The sequence below is a fragment of the Sinocyclocheilus grahami genome, unplaced genomic scaffold (assembly GCF_001515645.1).
Source record: "Sinocyclocheilus grahami isolate Dianchi unplaced genomic scaffold, SAMN03320097.WGS_v1.1 scaffold1158.1, whole genome shotgun sequence".
NCBI classification, from domain to species: Eukaryota; Metazoa; Chordata; class Actinopteri; order Cypriniformes; family Cyprinidae; genus Sinocyclocheilus; species Sinocyclocheilus grahami.
Window position 1 is genome coordinate 407,169 of NW_015506337.1, and position 7,870 is coordinate 415,038.

Here is a 7,870-nt window from a genome sequence, read left to right on the forward strand (position 1 = left end):
TATATATATATATATGTATATACACACACACACACACACACACACACAAAACAACACAATTTGATTTGATTGGATAATGAAAAGTGGGCATTACTTACTGAATGTTGAAAAATAACCAAATCGATTGGTGAGTTCGTCTGGAAAAAGAAGGGGCGGAGCAAGTTGTTGTATTTTGAGGAAGAAATATGAAGACAAACATTGTATTTCTCTTTGAAACAACATGCATGGATGAATCATGCATATAAGGTCATGGGTTCGGTTCCCAGGAAATGCATGAACCGATCAAATTTAAACCTTGAATGCATTGTAAGTCGTTTTGAAAAACAGCATCTGCCAAATGCATGAATGCAAATGAATCAAACACAATAAAACTAAGAGCATGAATTATGAAAATAATGGGGCTGTCAAAATTAACGTGCTAATTGTTTAATTAAATCGGATGTGCATCAGATCCGCGTCCGGTTTTAAAGAGACAGCGCTGCTTTTAAAGTGAAACCTGCTGCAGTCTGTGTCATTGATAGAAATCAAAGAGAAAATGAAAAACAGAAATCACTCACTGCTCTGATGAGCTTTCGTAGCTTGAATAAAAATTAATCTATATTCAATTACAGTTTATGCATATACAATTTATAGTTTATGTGAAGATTGTTTCAGGTTCACTTAGATTAAAACTTGTTATATTTTTCAAAGCCTATTAAATGTTAAAATTAATGACTTGACTTGAACTTGAATAGCTACAATTGAGGGAAAATGCATTTAATAGAGTCATCAGTAGCAGTATTGGTATTATCTTCATTAATAATAGGCTATTTAGTAAAAAGATGCCTTTAAACACGTATTTAAAATATACCATCTGTATGTTGTTTCTACATTAATTTAGAGATGTAATGTGAAATTATGACAATATTAATATATTAGATTAATCGCGATTACAGAAAAATGTCCAATTAATTAGTTCATTTTTTATCGATTGACGGCACTGGAAAATAAACAGTGAATGTTGATGTTTAAATCTTCTGCTTTTCAGACGTTTCAGAAATGTCTCAGCTTTGCCAAATGAGTTCAAACATTTCTCATCAAATTCTCTAAATCTTGAAGCTCTGTATTCCAACCATGCATCAACAATTGTCTCATTGGCGTCTATTTTTATGTCTCCTCAGGAATCCACATCTGAGACAAAGTAGATAATGAAACATAACTGAGACCTTCGCTCCAAGCAATACGCCGTTCCTCTGGGAAGAAACAACCATCGCTATCAATACGGCACACAAACATGCCAATTAACATGAATTTTCCTAACTAATTTGGACATCAAAGACTCGATACTATCGCTGGGACAAAATAAAGCACTTAGGGTCAGCGGTGATGCAAAGTGTCTTTTTTCTCTTCAATGGCTCGGTATCGCATGCCTCCAGTAGCTTTCTTTTCTTACAGAGGAGCAATTAGAGATAATGCTTTATTTAAACTGTGCATATACGAAGCTTTTATCCTCTTGTTAATGTGGCGGCCCTAAAGAGGGGCGTTTGGACGGCTGGATGTCAGGTCAAGGCGAGGAGGGGTCGAATTAGAGCTTATCACAGTCATCTGCGTGTAGCGTGGGAGGGTTTGGCCCGATCCTGAACAGATAAAGAGGGAAGAAGGCCGTACGGAGCACATCAAACGGGACGCTGGCGACTAGCAGACCCAGAGGACTAGAGAAGCCCAGCCGTCCCACCCAGAATGAGTGTTTGTACTCGCATGACCCGGCGAGAGATGGCTTTGTCTGAAACAGAATGAGTTCAGGTGGAAGAGTGCTGCTGCTGTGAAGAGTAAATGATACTGACGGATCTGAGGCCATGACATGGTCAGGAAAGTTAGAATGACAAATCAAAATCCTGAGTTCAAACAGTTCTCAGGTTTTATTAAATATAACATCAGTAGAATCTTTACATTGCAAAGTTATAAAAGAAATACAAAAAAAATAGATTTTGTTTTAGTAAACTTAGCATTGTATACTACGAATATTGTTGGCTCTATGACAAATTGCTTGTTATATTCCTCATTTCAAAGTTGCTCTGAATTAAAGCATTTTATCCTTTTTTTTATTGTAACTATATATTTATATCATTTATATTTTATTTATTTAAATATTTATATATTTACTAAAAAAAGAGTACATGCATATATATATATATATATATATTCTTTACATGTATATTTTTCGTGTATATACTGTATATATATACACACACACACATATATACACAATATAGATGTAAAGTCATTAACAGAAATGTACCATATATATATATATATATATATATAAATGCACACACACTGAAATGTGAAAATATATATAAAACAGTAATATATCAAATCACTACATGTATCCAAATCATTGGCCACAAGTTTATATTTGTAATAAATAGTTAATAATAGTTAGTTGTGTGTGTGTGTGTGTGTGTGTGTGTGAGTGTGTGTGTGTGTGTGTGTGTGTGTGTGTGTGTGTGTGTGTGTGTGTGTGTGTGTGTATCAAATGTCATGTATATTCAAACTATTGGCCATTAGTTTATATTTGTAATAAATAGTTAATAGTAGTTGGTTATATACAGTACACACACACACACACACACACACACACATATACAGTATATATATATATATAGAAGTAAATTATTAACAGAAATATGTAATATTTATGTTTTTATATTTAATTGCTTTATTATGTTGAGAGTTGTTTATTTTTAAATTTAGGATTTTATTTTGGCATTTTAGCTTTCCTAATTATGTTATAATGTCATGGACACAGATCCGTCATTATTATATAGTCTTTAACATTTTATTTTTAACATTTAACATTTCATATGGACTTGAAATACGGACTATAGACAAAAGTCTACATTTGCTCTAATTAATCTCACAATTTAAGCATCTCATTTGTGATTTTTTTCAGGTCATCAAACATCAACATTTCCTCAGGATTTCTGTTGCTGCCACATGTGTGAATGTGTGTCTGGTGGGAAAGGTGGAAACATGACAAAGGCCAGTCTTTGTGGAGAAATCTCTGGTGAATTGTCCTTAAAGCTGAAGCGTTTGTCAGTACAGAATGAGATGCGGGTGTCAAACCCAATAACCAGCTCACTCCCCTCTTTGTTCAAAGCAGCGACCTCATCCTTTTTTTTGTTGTGTTTGTGGCCTTTATTTTTGGCTCTAAATACCCAGAAGCCAGAGCTTTTCTTTCAGGGAATAACTGTGGACATCCTTGCCCCCCCCTTTCACTTCATGAAGCCGCAGTCAATGTGTCATTGTGTTTGCTCAGAAGGACCTGACATACACTTTGGTGGTCTTGGTCACTGTCTACATTGGTGGCTGGAGTAGTCCATGGATTACGCTGTTGTGCGTTGTGAAAAGCTAAGAGAAGTCACTTATTTGAGCTCAGTGAAGCTGCTCAGTATAGAAATAAGAGACAGGCTTTTGAAACGGCCCTTTCCGAAAAATCACTCTCGCAGAGATCGCCTGATACATGCACACAAACACATGCAAACTTCACATGCATTTACAGAGAGTGTGCTAAGAATAAACTAAACATCTACGACTACTTATCAGCCTCAGCAAGGCATTTAATAATTGCTGTGATGTGTGCTGCCCCCTGTAGGTCATCCGTTCTGACATTTGTGCACAGAAAAGACAAATCACATCGGATCTCAACTAAACAGCAATGAAATTACAAAAGGCAGCAAATAGAGACTTTGGTTTCTAATAATATATTCAGAAAGGTTCTCGGAGCAACTCTAAAGTAATTATAAACAGCTTGATTTGGAAGGCAGTGCACAATATGGATTGTAAATGGAAATGGGATGTTTGTCAGGTTCATTTCCTTGAGAGAGTTACTGTATATCAGTCTTATACTCTTATTTTTTGACAATAATTCACTTATTTTCATGTCTTTCTACAGTACCGATCATAAGTTTGGAATAATTAAGATTTTTTAATGTTTTTGAAAGAAGTCTCTTCTGCTCACCAAGACTGCATTTATTTGATCAGCAGTAAAAAAATAAAAAGAGTAAAAAATACAGTAAAAACAGAATCAGAATGAGTTTTATTGCCAGGTATGTTTACACATACGAGGAATTTGTTTTCGAAGGAAGAAATATTATTACAATTTAAAATAGCTGTTTTCTGTGTGAATATATGTTAAAGGGTTAGTTCACCCAAAAATTTAAATTCTGTCATTAATTACTCACCCTCATGTCATTTCAAACCCGTAAGACCTTCGTTCATCTTCAGAACACAAATTAAGATATTTCTGACACAATCTGAGAGCTGTCTGATCCTGCATAGACAGCAAAGCAACTGAAATGTTCCCAAGTCCAGAAACGTAGCAAGGAGATCTGTAAAATAAGCCTTGAATGAAGGACTTACAGGTTTTGAATTTTCAGCATCATTACGCCAGTCTTCAGTGTCACATGATCCTTCAGAAATCATTCTAATATTTGCTGCTCAAGAAACATGTATGATTATTATCAATGTTGGAAACATATGCTGCTCAATATTTTTGTTGAAAATACAATATTACTGTATTTTTAAAAAACAAATGCAGCCTTGGTAAACATAAGAGACTTCTTTTCTCTAAAGTGAGTATGAAACAGTTCATCATGTGATGGTGGGCGGAGGCTTCTGATGGCGTCTCATAAAATTGTAATTTGCTTTAATTGAAATGTTATTAAAACAATAGTTCACCCTAGGATTGAAAATTAGTAGGACTTGGTGCAAAAAATTTACCAAAATACAAAAAATGCCCACAATTTTCATAAAAACAAAAAGTTTTATAAAATGATAAACTTTACATTTCAGACTTTACATTATTTTTAAGAAAATGGATGAGCCAAAAGTATCAATTATTATATTAATTTAAACAATTATCAATCAATTATTTTATTAATTAAATAACATATACAAAATTGTATTTATTTTGTGAAAACTTGTCTGTGAGGACCGAAATAAAATGATTGATTGATTGATTGATTGATAAATATTAATTAGATTATCCACTGACATTTTAACTTGATTTTATTTTCTTATTTCCAGGTCAACACTGAAAGCATCATGAAGGTGAGTAAATATTTAGAATTTCTGGAAGAACCAGGTTCAGAAATTAACTTTTCCATTAAGATACAATCTTCACCTCCTGAAAGTGATTTCCTGCATCATTTCATTCATTTGCTCAACAGATTTGTGTGTGATTTGTTATAATGCTCAGCGCTACAAAAATATAACTTGTCAAAGGAAATCTTTGATGAAATGTGAGCAGATCTAAATGTAATGCCACAGTCGACAGGTTTTATTTATTTATTTATTTTTCACGTTTCAATGAAATCACATTGTAATTGTTTTAGTTTGCACAAGAGCATTTTTTCCCCACAAATTCAAGATATGCATTTTGGTACATTTTTTGCACCAAGTCCTACTAATTTTCAATCCTAGGGTGAACTATTGTTTTAATAACATTTCAATTAAAGCAAATTACAATTTTTCCTCTATATTTGCTCCATCCCTGCTGAGGACATTTTTATAAAGTGGTAGAGACAAAATTGTCCATGAGGACCGTAATGATATCTCTGTATTGAAGCACAAAGCTTCTTTCAGGTAACAATGATCAGGTGCATCTAAGTTTCAGAGTGAATCCGCTCTGATGTGTTTGCAGCCTGAAGGAAGGCCATTCTTTCCTCTTTCCTCTGTTTGAGTGTTAATGACAGGCAGCAGAGGAACCTGAGACTCAGTCTTGCTCCAATTACCGCTTACATCAAGATCCGTCAAATCCCACAAAACCGCAGGAGATCCCCAAAACACACACGCATAATGACACCGACCTGTTTTATGACAGGAGACATCTCTCTTTAATTTTATGGCTCTGTTTTTTAATTTTTTTCTCTTATTTTCCAGCCACTTTTCATAATCTGTTCATTTTCCAATTAATCAAATCGAGTCCCTCCCAAATCCATCGTAAAGGTGGAAATGTTTGCCTTCGTGCTTTTGCGTTGAGCAAGTTTTTGGCCTTAAATTAACATATTGACTGGTTTTTCTGAGTATACTCTAAAAAATATGGCAGCACTTTACAATAAGGTCTCATTTGTTTAACATTAGTTAACATGATCTAACTATGAGCAATATATTGTATATAGCATTTATTAACTTTGTTAATGCACTGCAAAAACTTTATTGTTTTCCAGCACAAATATCTAAACACTTTTTAAATCAAGATACATTTAGTTGAAAAGCAAAATGACATGATATATTAAGTCTGGGTCAGTGCTATTTTAGTATCACTGAGATACTATTATAGTTTTTATTACAGGGTATCTGCAGGATTTTTAAGATCAGATTTAAGACTTTTTAAGACCTTTTTTAAGACTTGCACAATTCAATTTAATACTGTATGAGCAGTGTAGGGCAATGTCTATGGTAACATTAATCTGTAAAATGACTGTTAAGAAGCATGATTTACAGTTCAGATACAGGTTTTCACAAAAACAAAAAGTTTTATAAAATGCTAAACTTTACTTTTCAGACTTTACATTATTTTTAAGAAAATGGATGAGCCAAAAGTATCAATTATTATATTAATTTAAACAATTATCAATCAATTATTATATTAATTAAATAACATATAAATATATTTTACTGTCTTAATTGTTTGGATTTTTATAATGCATTATCTTCTTGTCGATCCACTAGTTCACATTTACAACTTTGCATGTTTGCTGCATAAAAAACATGGGTCGATTTTCACATTGGTCTGAACAAAACCAGCAGACGGCAGTAAACAAAGCAGCAGCACCTGACTCTGAAACGACAGCTCATATTTATTCAATAAAATCACAGCCTTTTGAAGATTAATCGTCACACTAATCTTTCTTTCCCCAACTTTAAGACCTCTTGAAGTCATAATTAAGACTTTATTGTACCTTTTAATACTTTTTATGTACTTAAATTTGACACAACCAAATTTACGACTTTTTAAGAACCCGCAGAAACCCTGTTATTAATATTTTGAATCAGTTTTTATTTGTGTATTTTCTGTTTATTTTTAAGTTTAAAGTTTTAGGTTTTTGTCATTTTTTGTCTTTTTTGTGTTTGTTTGATTGTTTTTTATGCAAGTCCATAGAGTTTGTTTTAGTAAACCAAGTTAAAATGAATTAAAATGAGAAATGTTGCCTTGGCAACCAGCTAAAATAGTTTTTCATATTTGATTTTATTTCAGTTAATGTTTATTTTATTTCAAGTACAATTTTTTTTTTAAAGGGGTCATATGATGTTGCTAAAAAGAAACATTATGTTGTGTATTTGCTGTAATGAAATGTGTTTATGCGGTTTAAGGTTCAAAAAATAATTTTCCACATAATGTACATTATTGTTGCTCCTCTATGTCCCGCCTTTCTGAAACGTGTTGATTTTTACAAAGCTCATCGTTCTGAAAAGCGAGGTGTGCTGTGATTGGCCAGCTATCCAGTGCGTTGTGATTGGCTGAATTCCTCAAGCGTGTGACGGAAATGTTATGTCCCTTACCATACTGTGATGCCGTGTCCCGAAGCGATGAGACAAAAACATTAAAAACCCATTACAAACGAGGCATTCGTTGCATCCAGTGGGGACATAATTACGGATTATAATGACTTATACTGTCTTTTTACACGTTGCGTTGCATTGCATCGCGCCGCGTAAACATAAAACCATGTCTGCATTTGTGATCGGAGAAACGACAAACAACAAGCGCTACTCTACACTGCCCAAAACTCACGTTTGAATCGTCAGTGGCAAATCCTTTAAATATGAAAACGTACTTACAGGCTGTGAGTCAGAAGTGCCAGACTGTCCTTGCAAAGTTGGAACT

The 7,870-nt window shown here is 33.6% G+C and overlaps 1 long non-coding RNA gene across 1 annotated transcript in view; it reads right to left on the minus strand.

Moving 5' to 3' along the window:
• The window catches only part of LOC107567430 (uncharacterized), a 30,503-nt gene that overhangs the window by 20,271 nt on the left and 2,362 nt on the right, over positions 1-7,870 (minus strand). The window contains exon 2 of the long non-coding RNA XR_001606647.1: positions 99-137. This is a non-coding gene — a long non-coding RNA (uncharacterized lncRNA). The remainder of the gene's footprint in view (positions 1-98; positions 138-7,870) is intronic.